Source organism: Elaeis guineensis, chromosome 4, assembly GCF_000442705.2.
Source record: "Elaeis guineensis isolate ETL-2024a chromosome 4, EG11, whole genome shotgun sequence".
Taxonomy (NCBI): domain Eukaryota; kingdom Viridiplantae; phylum Streptophyta; class Magnoliopsida; order Arecales; family Arecaceae; genus Elaeis; species Elaeis guineensis.
Window position 1 is genome coordinate 106,811,900 of NC_025996.2, and position 17,818 is coordinate 106,829,717.

Sequence of the window (17,818 nt, forward strand, 5' to 3'; positions counted from 1 at the left end):
TTCACTCAGTGAATTTATTTGGCACGTGGGAAGTTGGAGCGCCAAAGGTTGGCACCCCTTCATCTCATGAGATGTCCCCTGGTCCCCAATTTATAGGGGATGTCTCACATAGCTTATTGCTTTGATTTTTGGGTGAAATTAGAGAGAAGGGACTTAGTAATCATAAGAAAAATTTTAAAAAAAATTTGAGGAAAAAAAAAAGAAAATTTTGAGTGGCAAAAGTTGCTACGAGGGTGGTGAGATTTTCAGCAAGTGTTGCTTGAGTATCCTAGGATTTTATTTTTCCATATGTTGGAGCCAAAAATCAGATCCTAGGTTATATTACATCTGAAGAGTGTCTTTTTGGTATAATTTTGGTAGTAAGATTGAAAGCAACTGGGATTTGATATGATTGTGATGTAAGTTCGAAGCCGGCAGTATTCTTAAGAAGACAAGGCTGCGGCAGCGCACCGATTGGGAAGGACCTTGGTCATCTTCCATGCAGATCACCGTTGGAGGATTTCTATCTTGGGATCTTGTGGAGAACACTAACATGTCACTTTTTTATTTTGGTAAAAGTATAAAATTCTATCCCTATGCATGCTTATTTTTGCTTTGATCGATTTCGGTAAGGTGATTCTAGGGTTTGGATTTCGGCTCGATAGTTTTATGTGATATAACTACTAATTTGTATAATTTTAAAATTTTAAAAATTATTTTTCACTGTATGGCTAGAACCCAATAGTGGTATCAGAGCCATCCTTGTCTGATTTGATCAAACAAGTGCAATTTGATAGCATGGAATCATTCTTGTTCATATCCTACCAAAAATGTAGCATTATTTTTAGCATCGATTCTTCAAACTAATTTTTTTTTTTTACTTTTAGTGAACCATGATTCTAAATTTTAATTATTAAATTATAAATTTATGATAATTTAGAATTTTTATTATCATGGTATCTTGATGCTTAAATTGATGTATTGAAAATAAGGGTGTTATGCATGCCTAATTAGATTAGGGTTTGTTATATTATATGTTTTTGTTAGTCATATGTTATGACTTTGAATGTACCCTTCTATGATTTTTTGGCATGATAATGTGATTGCTATTATGAATAGTTGAAGCATGCAAATTTGCATAATTTGTAGTGTACATTTTATGTGCTTATAGCTAGGATGTGCCCAGACCAGTTTAAAGTTCCTCATTTAATTATATTAAGTTGTAATGTCGGGATTCACTTTTTAATCAAAAATTGAATTCTTAAGATCAATTGGTGTTGAAAAAAGTGTGAATGGTGATTTTCTAATTAGGTCTGTATGCTGGCCTGATCAACTCTGTTGGTGTCTAGAAAAGCTATGGGATGCCTCCCACCTACTTACCTGGCCAATTTAGTCTTGTTGATTTTCGAACTTAGATTGATTATGTGATATAGACATTACAAGGGCCTTCCTTCAAACTTGATCGATAGAGTATGTCAAGATCTTAGTGAGCATGTTATGCTATCCACAAGACTTACTATAGAATTGACATGATGTTGATCAAGTGCATATTGATGCTTATGGCATATTTGAATAGTGTTGCTTTATTGTGCTATCCACAAGGACAGCATTGTATAAGTATGACCATATGGGATTGAAGGGTTAACTTAACTAGAACACTATAGTTTGTTGTGCTATCCACAAGACTATATGTGATCTAGAAGTCAGAAAGAAAGATGTTGAGAATTGTAAAGGTACAATTGGTAAAGAGTTACCTAGTCTTGAACTTATGAATATTTGTCATGCCATCCACAAAGTGTTTATAAGGAGTAAGGATCTCAACCCCACTAAGAGATATTAGTATGTTTTTTGATTTCATATTTGAAAGGTATGAAGTTCAATAAAATAGTGGGAGACACAATTAGATAAAAGTTCTAGTCTAGTTGTACATGTCATCATGAGTTGTCTACTTATATTATATTCTTGTTGTTGTAAATTAACTACACTCATGGCATCTTCACTTTCACTTAAAGGTATCCTTGATGTAAACAAGTTGATGGGATCCAACTATGTTGACTGGTTAAGGAACTTGAGAATTGTTCTCACTCACGAGAAAGTCTCCTACATTCTGGATACACCGGCTTCAATTTTTCTTGGGGAAGATGCTTCTGAGGAAGAAAAGATCACATATAAGATGTGAAAAGATGACCGTGTGACTGTCAAATACATCATGCTTGCTTCTATTAGCAATGAGCTCTAGAGACAGTATGAGGACATGGATGTTCCCTCATTCTCCTTAACCTTAAGGAGTTATACGGGGAACAAAATCAAACTACTCGATATGAGATATCAAAGTAGTTGTTCCGTACCCGCATGACTGAAGGCACCTTTGTACAAACTCATATCCTAAAGATGATTGATTTGATCACTCGTCTAGGACAGCTGGGTTTTGCCATGGACGGTGAACTGAGCCAGGATTTGATCCTGCAGTCTCTTTCTGACTCTTTTTCGTAGTTTGTTATTAATTATCATATAAACAAACTGAACATCAACCTGTCAGAACTGCTGAACATGTAGAGAGCCATTTCAAGGGTGAAAAAGCTCAAGTCCTTCATGTTGATAAGATCAGCAAGAAGAAGGCAAAGAAGGGTTCTAAGAAAAAGATTAACCCTAAGGCTAGCATCTCCAAGAAAAAGACGAAGAAGGTCTCCACCAAAGGTACTTGTTATCACTATGGCAAGGAGGGCCACTGGAAGAGAAATTGCAAGGATTACCTTGCAACAGTGAAACCGACAAACGTTGCTAAAGGTTTGTATATGATACAAACTAATTTATCATTAAGTACATCAATGTCAGATTCTTAGGTATTAGATACCACCTGTGGCTCACACCTTTGCAAGTCATTGCAGGATCTATAAGAAGTAAGAAATCTGAATAAAGGTGACTTCGAGTTGTTTGGCACTAGTGAAGAGTCCATTTAGGCTGAAGCCATAGGAACCAGGGTTTTGAAGTTGCCTTCAGGCAAAGTTTTGGAACTGAAAATCTGTTATTATATTCCTGATATTGTTAGAAATATTATTTCTGTACCATTATTATTGGAACAAGATTTTGAAATAATTGCTAAGAACAATGGTTGTTCTATTTACCTTTTTAATGAATATTATGAAATACTTTTATTGATAATAGTCTTTTGTTTCTTTCACTTAATGATAATATGCTTCATATTGATAATATGAGGAAAAGAAAGAGAGAAGATGTAAATGTCACATACCTCTGGCATTGCCGACTTGGCCATATCAATGAGTCAAGGATTAATAAGTTATTCAAAGATAATTTCTTTGATCTTTATGATTATGAATCATATGGAATATGTGAATCTTATCTCATGGGAAAAATGACCAAGACTCTATTTATTGGATATGGAGAACAGGCAAGTGACATTTTGGACCTTGCACATACTGATGTATGTGATCCAATGTCGACTCAAGCTAGAGGTGGATACTCATACTTCATCATATTTACTGATAATAGGTCTAGATTTGGATATGTATATTTAATGAAATATAAATCTGAAGTCTTTGACAAATTTAAAAAGTATCAAAGAATGGTCGAGAAACAAACTGGTAAAATTATTAAAACTCTTCGATCGGATCGAGGAGGAGAATACTTATCCAGTGAGTTCCTTGATTATTTGAAACAAAATAGAATACTCTCTTAATGGATACCTCCTTATACTCCATAATTAAATAAAATTATAAAAAAAAGGAATCATACCTTATTAGATATAGTGTGGTCCATAATGTATTTTATGGATCTTTTGATATCTTTTTGGGGATATGCCCTTGAAGCTGCAGTGTATATTTTAAATAAAGTGCCTTCTAAATTTATTTCTAGCATTCCATATGAAATATGGAAAGAAAAAAAATCTAATCTTAAGCATCTTAAGATTTGGGGTTGCCCAGCTTATATGAAAAATATTGATAGACACATAAGCTGGATGCTAGATCAGAAAAATACAGATTTGTAGGTTATCCCAAAGAGAGTATAGGATACTACTTCTATAACCCTACTCAACAAAAGGTGTTTGTTGGTAGGCATGCCATTTTCTTGGAGAAAGAGTTTACCTAAGAAGGAGGCAATGGGAGATCTATTGAACTTGAGGAATTTCAAAACCTACAATCCATCCTGGACTCATCAAATGATTCACAACCAGATGTGCTCATTGTTGAGGCACAGCCACTTCACACACTTCCTCTCCAAAGGTCGAGTAGAGTGCGTAATGCACCACTCAAGTATGGGATTGTCATTGAGAATAACGATACCACCCACATCATTAAGAATGATGATCCCATGATCTATTCGAAAGCTGTCATGAGTAGTGACTCTAACAAGTGGCTCAATGCCATGAAATCCGAAATAAACTCTATGTATGTCAACCAAGTATGGACTTTGATTGATGCGCTTGAGGGTGTGACCCCAATAGCCTGCAAATGGGTCTTTAAAAAGAAGATTGGAGCAGATGGCCAAGTAGATACCTATAAGTTCAGGCTTGTAGCAAAAGATTTCAAGCAAAAACAAGGTGTTGATTATGAAAAAATCTTTTCATCTCTAGCCATGCTAAGATCTATTTGGATAATGCTTGCTATTGCAGCATATCATGACTATAAGATCTAGCAGATGGATGTCAAGACTACCTTCCTCAATGAAAACCTTAAGGAAGAAGTCTATATGACTCAGCCAGAGGGATTTATCTCAAGTGGGAGAGCTAATCAGATATGCAAGCTCAATAGATCCATTTATGGATTAAAGCAAGCATCAAGAAGTTGGAACATCCATTTTAATAAGATAGTCAAATCGTTTGGCTTCATCAAAAATATGGATGAACCTTATATGTACAAGAAGAATAGTGGGAGTGCTATTGTCTTCTTGGTTTTGTATGTGGACGACATACTACTCATTGAGAATGATATCCCGATGTTGCAATCGATCAAAATTTATCTATCACAAAAGTTTTTCATGAAAGACTTGGGTGAGGCATCCTATATACTTGGTATAAAGATCTATAGGGATAGATCGAAAAAGATGCTTGGCTTGTCTCAGTCTAGGTATATTGACCTGGTGTTGAAGAGGTTCAACATGGAGGGAAGTAAAAGAGGTTACTTGTCCATAGGTCATGGCATACAACTCTCTAAGAAGATGTCTCCCAAGACACCTGAAGAGAGAGATAGAATGAGTTCTATTCCTTATGCTTCTGCTGTAGGATTGATAATGTATGCTATTTTATGTACCAGACTTGATGTTGCTTATATCTTAGGCATTGTAAGCAGATTTCAGGCTGATCCCAGGGAGGATCATTGGAAAGCTGTGAAAAAAATACTCAAATACTTGAGGAAGACTAAAGATATTTTTCTGATGTATGGTGGATCTGATTTAAAACTGAAAGGTTATATCGATTCTAGTTTTCAATCTAATCCGGATGATAGCAAATCAATATATAAAAATATGTTCACTTATATGGTGGTGCAGTAAGTTGAAAAAGTTCCAAACAGCAAATGGTTGTTGACTCAATCACTGAGGCTGAGTATATTGCTGCAAGTGAGGCTGCTAAGGAGGCCGTCTGGATGAAGAAATTCATCATAGAGTTGGGTGTGGTTCTGAGGATTGAACAACTAGTGCCTCTTTATTGTGATAATATTGGGGCAGTTGCTCAAGCCAAAGAACCAAGGTCTCACCATAAATCCAAGCACATCCTAAGACGGTTCCACCTTATTCGGGAGATAGTCGAAAGACGTGATGTGATCATAGAGCGAGTTGACATCAAGAATAATATAGCGGATCCATTTACTAAGGCCTTGTCAATGCAGCAGTTTGACCACCACCTTGATAGTATGGGTATCAAGTATAGAGACGATTAGCTTTAAGTGCAAGTGGGAGATTAAAAGAATAATGTCCTACAAGCCTATCGCATATGGGATACGATAGGATATTTATTATAATTTATTTTTTAAATTTATATAATTGATATTTATTATTAATAAAATAAGATATTTTTGTTTCATTATATGCTGCATCTTATTTACTTTAAGATTATAATGAACCCCATAGGTTTGGGCAATAATTTTAAGATCGTGATGAGATCACACCAGTGAGACCTAATTCTTTGATAGCCCTAATCTAAAATATTTCTAGTCGTTGATACATTGAGTCGAAGATCAATGTTACCGGTAAGACTGGTATGTCCTATGTATGCTTAAAAATGAGGGTGGTTGATCTCACAACCACTTGTGTGGTGACACTAATACAAGGATATACGTGCTTATTAGAGAATGAGTTCACTGAATTGACCTGTGAGAGAATATCAGATGGAGTCTTATTTACATGTCAACTGATGTTTCTCTAGTGGGAGTTGTGTATGTGATCTTTAGACCTAAGGTCACCATGGTACCTTGTGTACTTGGATCCATATTTTGGTTCACTGCCTAACTTAGTTCTCTGATCCTTATGTGGGGTATTCTGGATATGGTGAAGAGTGCATGGAGATTGTGAGTAATCAATAAGGAATCAAGCACTCCTAATAAGGAGAGCGAACATCCTATGTGATCTCATAGATCGTTGATTCGAAAGTCTTTGCCCAAAGCAGGATGATAATTAAAAAAAAAAATCTAATATATCATCAATTGAATCATCACTTTTTGATCGAGATACATAATGATAAGTGATTGGGTTTGATGTATTTTTATGCCCACAGCTCATCGAGATGTTGTTTGACTGAAGGATTGAATTACACAAGAACTTTCCACTGAATGATATTTTGATAATTTTTTATCAAAATTTTAAATCTTTCAAGTAGTTATGACACATTGCTAGATGTCAATCATGACTTGTGGGCTCATCAGAATTGAAAGAATTTGATTCTGGAATCAATTTGAAAGAGTCCAAGTTGATTGGGACTCTTCGGGTGACCTAATCTCATCGGATTAGGGTCACGTCGAAAGTCTGGGTCCACTACTGGCTAGATTTAGAATCCAATGGGTCATACACTTTGAGATTTGATGTTGGTCTAATATAAATTCTATAGATTAATTTGATATGCTAGCATATTGTATTAACCCAAGTTCCCAAATTGGTTTAGATCAAATTATTTGAGCTAACCTAGACAAGTTGCCTTTGATCCAATGAAATTGGGTCAATTTAAATTGGATCCTTATCCAACTTGGAAGAGTTTTAAGTGGAGAAGGATCCTCTGTGCCCATCAGAACCCATGCACAAAAATAAATGCTGCCCCCCTTTATTTTGGTGTGTGAAGTAAAGAGTCCTTCTTAAAGAAGGCTCTTAACTAACACGCGTTGCCTTAAATTTCTGATAAGAAATCCTATGTTTTGTCACCAAAATTTATTGAATTTTTTATGAAATATAGAAGACTAAGAGTCTTATACTCCAAGACATTAGATTGCTAAAAATTCATTCAATGAATTTATTTGGTGCATGGGAAGTTGGACCACAAAAGGTTGGTGCCCCTTCATCCCATGAGACATTCCTTGGTCCCCTATTTATGGGGACACCCCACATAGCTTATTGCTATGATTTTTAGGTGAAATCAGAGAGAAGGGATGTGGTAAGCATACAAAAAATTTTAAAAAAAATTGAAGAAAAAAAGATGGAATTTTGAGTGGCAATAGTTGTTACAAGGGTGGTGAGATTTTCAGCAAGTGTTGCTTAAGTGCCCTAGGATTTGGTTTTTTCATATGTTGAAGCCAAAAATCAAATCCCAGATTATATGGAATCTGAATAGTATCTTCTTGGTTTCATTCTGATGGTATGATCAAAAGTAACTGGACTTTGGTGCATTCATGATGCAAGTTTGAAGCCGACGGTGTTCTTAAGAAGATAAAGCTACAGCAGCGCACTGGTTTGGAAGGACCTTGGTCATCTTTCGTGTGGATCATCATTGGAGGACTTCTATCTTGAGGTCTTGTGGAGAACACCAATGTGTCACTTTTTTATTTTAGTGAAAGTATAAAATTCTATCCCTATGCATGCTTGTTTTTGCTTTGATTGATCTCGGCAAGGTGATTCTAGGGTTTGGATTCTGGCTCGATAGTTTTATGTGATAGAACTACTGATTTATTTGATTTTAAAATTTTAAAAATCACTTTTTACTGTGTGGTCGGAATCCAATAGATGGGTTCTTCTTCTCTTCATGGTGATCTAGTTCAGATCCCGTCGAATTTGAGTAAAAGAGTTTGCGCAGTGATCTCCTTCTTCAAGATCTAGAAGAAAAGATCTAGATCTAAGGATGAGGAGTGAGATCTGCAAGGTGCTAGCACACCGATGATCTCGGTGCTTTGATCAGGCGATTCCATGTGGATACCAGTAGAGGTCAGGCGTGTGTGTGGTTATGATTAGAACTCGAGACATCCCCAGGATCTGAGGTATGGAGATTTTATCTCTGTTGATTTTTCTAACTATTTGTTTTTTGTTCAGATTTCATATCAAGGGTACTTATTCATATCAAGATCTTTACTATGATTTTTAGATCTGATCTGGTACATGAATAAATTAAAATTATTTTAATTTATTTATTTTTGCTGTATAGATCTTTAGAAAAAAATTTTAAACTGCATGTATGAAATCGTAGCAATTTTCTAACAGTGGTATTAGAGCCAGATTTTGATACGAACATGAAATTTTTTTAGATCTAATATCTGGTTTATAAAAATCAAATCTAAAAATTAGTAAGATGATCACATCATTCTGAAATAAGGTTGACCTGGCATAACCCCTGTTATGCTGAACGATTGTCCTAGAATGATGTAGAACATCGATTAAAGTTAGATCTGATTTTTCTACATACTATAATATGATTACAATATTATTTTAGATCTGAAATCATTTCAGGTTTGAAATAAATCATGAGTTATTTAGATCTAAAATTAGTTTTAAATCTGAAAATTTTAATTAGGGTGTAATTTGGATCTAGTATGTTTGCTGAAATTTTTCTTACATACATAGATTCAAAGTTATCGTTCCTATGTTTGACATGTGAAAGATATTTTGATTTGATTTTTAATTGATTACATATGTGATATATTAGATTAAATTCTCAGTAGCTTAGTAATCGAATTGGGATAGTCACCATGACCGTCCGATCATAAGATGATGAAGGGATTGAAGTCCTTTTCTTGCCCATTCGATGGGTTCTCTCTTATGACGTGTAAGGGTGCCGACTATGATGTTTCCCATAAAGATGAACAGTGAATAAAAAATTTGTATATGATACATATTTTAGATTTAAATCAGATTATGCATGTATTTTTGTGTGCTTTAGATCGATTAATATTATATATGATATATTATTTTGACACACGATCTAAAACTTAATTTTTACAAAACTCTAGATCCAAAATCCTAGACTTTGTTTGCATGAGAGCATGAAATTGTGACTGATATGCCTGTGGAATCGACTCAATTCTTGATTGGATCGACTCGAGTTGTTCAGGTGAGTTGACTCATTTTTGTTGGAGTCGACTCAAGACCCTGGTAGATTAGCTCATTTGCAGATGAGCTGACTCAATTGTGCAGGCTAGGTCTATAGGTTTATGTTTGTCTCAATGTGTAATGACTCACTGTGACAAGTCGATTCGTATGCCAGGAAGAATCGACTCGATTTTGCAAACAGTGATATTGTATAAGATACAACATAAATGGTTTAGATTACAAAATATTTCAAGATCTAAACTTAAACTCATGTACATAATGCACTTAATTAAGAATTAAGATTTGAAATTATAAGATCTAAAATTATGAATTTAAGATCTAAATTTTAATGCATAAAATATGGGCTTTGGGTATGGGTTGAACAAATTAGGTTTGAGACCAAATTACAACTAGGGTCATTGATTAGATCAGGTTAGAACCTTTTTCGATTTTGAGCAGTTGATTGAACCTAATCAAGAGTTGGTTGAGATTAGGTCAAAAGGGCTCAAAATTGAATTTAGTTATAGTTGGTCAAATTGATTCACATGTAATGTGAATTGATTAAGTCAAGACCGAATTTGGCTCAGCGATTCGAGCCTGAATCTATAGGTTAACCTAATTAATTCTAATCAACTAATTTGGTGTCTAAGGCAAGTATTAGATGATGATTATTTAATTGGTTCTGTTGTCTGACCTAACCAATTCATTGGTGTCTAAGGAAAGCAATGGGGGACCCTCACTCATCTTTACTTATTTGACCATCTTGGGAGATTATGTTTTGTATTAGGTTACTTGTTGATCCAAGTTCACCCATGCCATTTAGGGTGGTTAGACATGCAATGTACTGACCCAAACCATATTAGTCATTACATCAGATGTATGTGACTAATTAGAAGAGATCTGAACCCAAATCTCCTCACTAAATATTAAGTCTACTGATCTTCCATCGTTGTAGAAATACGGATGCCTTTTCCGACATTGATCGTTCTCGACTGATTACAGTGGTTCGATTGCATCAAGAAGGTACAATCACTCTAATGGCATCAGATGTCTCAGGGTAAAGATGGAGTTGAGCTTAATAACTATTAGGTGAGGGATCCAATGATGGCTTTGCACTCGCTGGTGAACGATAGGTCAGACTTAACTAAGGAATGTGCCAATAACTGTTAGTTGAGGCCACAGGATTTAGAGATCAAGTCGCTGCAATATACTTAGAGAAGTATCTGGACAAAGAGTTATCTATGCATTGATATACGTGTCATCAATAACTGTTAGGTGAGGTGCCTGCCATACATCGATGAGACCGTAGCACCCACTAGAATCTATTATCGTGTTAGGGTTTCTGTTTTTCCATCTGAGGAGTGTGAGAGACTCAAAAAATTAGTGAGAGCCTTTTGGTTTGTTTTTAAAATTCTTAGAATAAACTATTACAAGTACAATCATCTAATTAAATCTTTACTCTCTGTGATCAAGTTTTCAGCTTTCAACATTCTAGCTCGAATTTTGGATATTAACCACTTATTGAAATCAATTACATATTCTGGCTAAAAAATCTAAGAATAGTTTTTTAAAAATTAAGCCATATTCTTGACTAAGTTAACCCAATGTCAGTTGTGAGATGATCAGAGTCACACAGTGCATGAGATGCGTGATGGGCAGTTTGTCCATGATCGATGATCAAGGATATTGAAGAGCTTGAAAAGCTTGACATGATTATGCATAAGAAATTACTAATGGATTTGATCCTATAATTTTTGATTCATACAGATAGTTTATAAAACTATTATATGAATAAATATTATAGCACCTTAACTGAATTGGTCGATATGCTTGTAACTAAGAGATCTTGAAAGTTCAGAGATACATACCTAGAGAATCTAGAGAAATATTTATATACCTTTGGAAGGTATGTCGAATTGCTCAAAATTGATCCTATGATTTTTGCTTTTTCATTAGACTTTAGTGCATATTACGTACTTTAATATAAGTTCTAAAGAAGAAAGAGGACTGAGGGAAGGTGAAGTGACTCTTTTGAGTCGGCAATGATGCAAAAGTTGTACTAGACCGTGAGTACCTAATCATGATGATTAAATTTAATTTTTATCATTTGCATGGTGATATATTTGTGAAAAATTATTTGAGCAAATAGTGAATACCATTGGGTCTGAGAGATCCAAAACTAAATAACCTGAAGTACACAGATGGTTCTTTTGGCTAGATCATATATGAGAAGAAATGATTTACTGATTGGAGAACATAGGCCTTTGGGCTCATTGACTGTTAAGTCATATCTAGTCTGTGAATCATCTCTTTGAGAATTAATGACCAAGCTATCTTTTATGAATTAAAAGAATAGGACCACTGAGATACTTACCCTAGTACACATATGATGTGTATGGCCCATTTGATGAGCCAGACTAGGAGGTTATCTCTACTTCATTATCTTTACTGATGAGCAGTCATGGTATTGGTATATGTATGTGAGATACAAATTTAAAAAATTTTGAAAGATTCAAATAATTCAGATATAAAGTAGAAAAGATAAATCAAAAAATTTTTAAAGGTACTTCGATTAGATCGAAGATGCAATTCCAAATTAGGAAATTTGTCGATTATCTAAAGAGAATGGCATAATTTCATGATGGAATTCTCCTTATACACCTCAGCTCAATGGTGTCTATGTGAGGAGTGATGGCACTGTATGAGATATGATCCGGTCCATCATGAACATCACTAATTTAACTATTATTTCTTTAGGAGCAAGATTTAATTTCTAAAATTTAAATTAAGTCTCCTCTAAAGTTGGTTTTACTACACTATTGTGCCATGTTTCCAGGTATGTGGAGTACCTCCCACCAGGAGATCAATGAAGAAAACTCGCTAGAAGGGTATGAAACACATTGAAGAAGAATAGCCTTCCTAGTTTCAGCAGCCTTGTAAATCCTGTCAGCAGGATTTTCTTCTTCAATTACAACCCCTTCTCCACCAGATTTGAAATTCACCTTTTGAGACCTGGAAGCACTCTTGATGAAGCCTCCAAAAAAATAAAAAATAGGACCTGAAACTCTTCTTGGGTGGCCAAGAGAGGGTGCTCAAATTAAGGGCATGCATAAAGGGGGGGCGTAGGTTTCTAGCACCTCCTTTCTTTCCTTTTTGGGGTGGTGGTCAAGAAACCCTAGGTTTCTTGGTTCTAGGGCATGGAGAAGACCAGAGAGAGAGAGGAAGGAAGAGAGAGAAAATTCAAGGAGAAAATGATTTGATTGATTGAACCATTCTATAAACCCTAAATACAAAGGTATTTATACAAGGTCAATGTGATCCAATCACAAAACTCTCTTGGCTAACTTGATATGAGATTTGTACTAACCCAAACCCATGTACACCTATGATTTGAATAAATCTCATCTATCTAGAACTTAAATCAAGCCCAAAACAAGTTAGCCCCTTGAGGCTCAAGTCTCCCGAACCTCAAGATTCGAAAGGCTGACAACCTTTCATCCTAGGACCCAAACTAGTCCTAGAAACCCCATGAGCACGTCATGGACTTTGGATCTTGGCCTTAGTCTTGGTCCTCTAAGCCTTGGGAGCACCATATGAGGCCCAACAATCTCCACCTTGGTGCCCCAAGGCCTCAGCCAACTACATCCTGTCCATCAAGCACATCAATATCACACATCTTTGAAAGCTGCCCCATGGAAGAATCTTCGTCAGTGCATCCGCTGGATTCTCCTTAGTGTGGACCTTCACTAGCTCCACCTCACCTTCTTCCATAAGCTCTCTGATTCAGTGATATCTAATGTCGATGTGCTTCATCCTCACATGGTAGACAGAGTTTTGTGCAAGTAACAGTGTACTCTAACTATCACAGTGCACCCTGATGGCCTCCTGTGCAAGGTCCATCTTCAATGCCAAATCCTTCTGCCATAGGGCCTCTTTCACTGCCTCCGTAATGCCAATATACTCTATCTCAGTGGTCGATAAGTCTGTGATGGACTGTAAGCATGATCTTTACGAAACTGGACCTCCAAACAGGCTGAATACAAAATCTATCGTCGATCGTCGAGTGTCCACATCTCCACCAAAATCAGCATCTACAAACCATCTTATCAGCCCCCAAGCCTCCCTGGATGTGTTGGAGAGTTCTTCAGCACCTCCTCACTGTCCGTAGCAGATGCTGACTCCAATAGTACCCATCAAGTACCTGAAGATCTCTTTCAGTGCTCGCCAGTGCTCCCTGCCAGGCTGCGCCATGAACCTGCTGACCTAGCTCACTGCGTGAGCGATATCCGGCCTACAATATACCATGGTGAACATAAAGCTTCCTACACTAGAGGCATATGACACTCTCTTCATCTTCTGAGCCTCCATCTCAGTTTGTGGTGACATCATCTTCGAGAGTCTAAAGTGCCCGATGAGTGCCAGCTCTGTCGGTTTCGCTTCCTTCATCCCGAACCTCTCCAAGACCTTCTTGATGTAGCCTCCCTAAGATAAATGCAGCACCCTCTTGGCTTGATCTCTGAAGATTTTTATGCCTAAGATCTTCCTTGCAGGCTCCAAATCTTTCATCTCAAACTCTCGAGCAAGGCTACCTTTAGTTCCTGCACAACCTTCCTACTCTTGCATGCTATAAGCATGTCATCCACATACAATAGTAGAAACATCCTAGGATCATCCTCTAAATATCGAACATCAACATAAGAGTCATACTCGCACCTAGAAAGCCCGATGCTCCTCACATAGGAATCAAATTGCTTGTACCATTACCTCGACGACTGCTTCAACCCGTATAGCGATTTTTGCAACAAACAGACCTTTCCTTCTACTCCTGGCTCTTGGAACCCTGGTGGATGCTCCATATAGATGCTCTCCTTTAGAGCCCATGGAGGAATGCCATCTTGACATCCATCTGCTCTAGCTCCAAGTCCTGAGCTGCTACGATGCTCAGCAACATCCTAATGGAAGTATGTCTGATGACAGGAGAGAAAACCTCATTGAAGTCAATGCCTTCCTTTCAGGAGTATCTTTTGGCTACTAGCCTCATCTTGTACTTGATACCTCCCTACTCTGAAGACCTCTCCTTGCGTTGGTAAACCCATTTGCAACCAATGGATTTCTTTCCCTGTGGCAACTGCACCAATCACCACGTCTCGTTCTTGTGGAGAGACTGCATCTCCTCGGACATTGCTTGGACCCACCTCTCTTTATCCTGGCACTCCATGACCTTCTTGTAGGTGTAGGGGTCCCCATTCACTGTCACCAGGGCATATGACAATGTCTCCTCGAAGCCATATCATTCTGGTTGCCTGACATTCCTTTTGGGCTTATGCAGTGCAACCCCGATGTCCATCCTAGGTCCAGCTTGCTCCTGCTGGACCTCTTGGCTTCTATCACCCATCCGAGCTGTCTCCATCTATGAAGACACATCTGAAGAGTGCTCCACCTGAATACCAAGTCCTCCTGATGCACCTGCAAGAGGCAAAAGAGAATAGGATGTAAGTTGTCCAGTGCTGCCCTACAGGACCTCCTACTACTCCTCCATGCCATCTTGCCTTTGGAGAACTGAATTTTCATCGAAGGTGACATCCCTACTGATGACGACCTTCTTCTCCAAGGGATCCCATATCTGGTATCTCTTAATTCCTCATGGATACCCCAAGAACACCATCTTCTGTGACCTGACGTCCAACTTGGTCCGCTCACCAGCACTGATGTGCACATATGCCATGCAACCAATCACCCTTAGATAGATCAGCCCAATCCTCCTTTTTCTCTGAAATACCATCATTTAATCTTGTGTGAGGTGATCGATTCATCAAATAGCAGGCTGCATCTACTGTATCAATCCAGAACGCCTTAAGAAGCCTTGCCTACAGCCTCATGCACCGTGCCTTTTCCAAAAGAGTTCTGTTGATCCTCTCGGCCACTCCATTTTGCTGAGGAGTCCTTCTCACCGAGAAGTGCCTTTTGATGCCACACTCCTCATAAAAAATATAGGACTCTCTGCTGGTGTACTCTCCACCATTGTCGGATCGCAGACACTTGAAGCTCCGACCTGACTCTTTCTCCACCTCAGCTTTCCACACCTTGAATTTGGTGAAGATTTTTTATTTCTCCTTCATGAAGTAGACCCATACCTTTCTCAAGAAATCATCTATAAAGGTCAAGAAGTATCTCACCCCCTTTCTGGCTAAAATCAGGGTCGGTCCCCACACATCAGTGTGGATTAGTTCCAGTGGGGCTGCACTGCGGGCTAAACTAGTAGTGAACTGCACTCTCCTCTATTTTTTCATCTGGTATGGCTCACATACCTCTGAAATACCTCCATCCAGATCTAGAATTAGACCATGCTTGCTCAGCTCCTTCATCCCACGATCATCCATGTGGCCTAGGCGGTAGTACCACAATCGATGACCCCTTGCTGATCCTGTGCTGCAGCTGCTGCATCAGATTCTCCGATCACCATAGATCCTTCCAACCTATAGAGGTTATTCTCCATCCTTCTACCTCTCATCACAACCATGGCTCCATTAGAGATGTTCAAGACTCCACTTCTGGCATGACTGCTGAAGCTGAAGCCGCTCCGCTCCAAATAGCCCAGTGACACCATATTCTTCTTCAATTCTGAGACGTGCTTCATATTTGTGAGTTTGTACCATCCCATCAAACATTCTCACCCGAATGCTCTCTATACCAGCAACCTTGCATGGATGATCATCTTCGAGTATCACGGTCCCCTCATCAATCTTGGTGTATGTCACGAACTAAGATCGATTTCGGATGTAGTGATGCGAACAGGTTGAATCCAGGGTCCATACATCTGTGTATCGCCTGTGACCATTAGATACCATCAAGAGGTCATCCTCCACCTCCAGATCAGCCACCATACTTAGTGCATCAGATCCTCCCTTGTCTCCCTTCTTGCTCTTCCACTGCGGGCAATCTCGCTTGAAGTGCCCGATCTCATTGCACTTGTAGCACCGAGCATCTTTCTTACTACTGCTCTTTCAAAATTTTGATCATCCCCTTGACTTGCCTCTTTCTTTTCCTCTTCCTAACCTCTCCCCTATGGCCAAGCCCTTCTGAGGAGCTCCATTCTTGGTCATCTTTTCCCGTTGTTCATTAGAGTGCAGCACCGAGACCATGTCTTCATACTCCAGAGTCTCCTTGCCATATAACAGCGTCGTCACCAATGGATCATAGGAAGGGGGCAGCGAGCATAGCAATAATAGAGATCTATCTTCCTCTTCTATCTTCACCTCGATATTTAGCAACTCGTTGCACATCTGGTCAAATCTCTGGATGTGACCCAAGACATCTCTGCCTTCCAGCATCCGAAGGTTGTATAGTCTCTTCTTCAACATCAGCTTGTTGCACATATTTTTTCCATTATACATAGTGTGCAACTTTGATGACAAACCCTTCGAGGTCTTCTCCTCTAACACCGAATAGAGAGCTGCATCTACCAAACACCCTCTAATCACCGAACAAACCTTCTCCTCCAGGGACATCCATTGACGATCCGACATCCCTTCAGACTTCTCCTCCAACGCCTGATCTAGATCTGCCTGAACCAAGAGATCTTCAACCCTAACTTTTCACATAGAAAAGTTTTTTTTCCCCATCAAACTTCTCAAAATTGACCTTCATATTGCTTTCTATGACTAGATCCAAACTAAATCACAACAGAAAATCCAAGGGATTTGAGAAATACCTTGACAGGGATCTTGCTAAAATTTCAACCTTTGAAGATCTTCACCTTCTGGCATCTCGTTCTCCCTCCACGCAATACGGGCTCTGATACCAACTATTGTGCCACATTTTCAGGCATGTGGAGTACCTCTCATCAGGAGATCAATGAAGAAAACTCGCTAGAAGGGGATGAAACATGTTGAAGAAGAACAGCCTTCCTAGTTTCAATAGCCTTGTAAATCCTGTCAACAGGATTTTCTTCTTCGATTTGAACCCTTTCTCCATCAGATCTGAAATCTACCTTTTAGGACCTGGAATCACTCTTGATGAAGCTTTAAAAAAAATAAAAAATAAGACCTAAAACTCTTCTTGGGTGGCCAATAGGGGGAGCTCAAAATAGAGGCGTGCACAAAGGGGGGTGCTGGTTTCTAGCGCCTCCTTTCTTTCCTTTTTGGGGTGGCGGCCAAGAAACCCTAGGTTTTTTGGTTCTAGGGTGTGGAGAAGACCAAAGAGAGAGAGAGAGGAAGGAAGAGAGAGAAAGTTTAGGAAGAAAATGATTTGATTGATTGAACCATTCTACAAACCCTAAATACAAAGGTATTTATGTAAGGTCAATGTAACCCAACCACAAAACTCCTTTGGTTAACTTCATATGAGATTTGTGCTAACCCAAACCCACGTACACCCATGATTT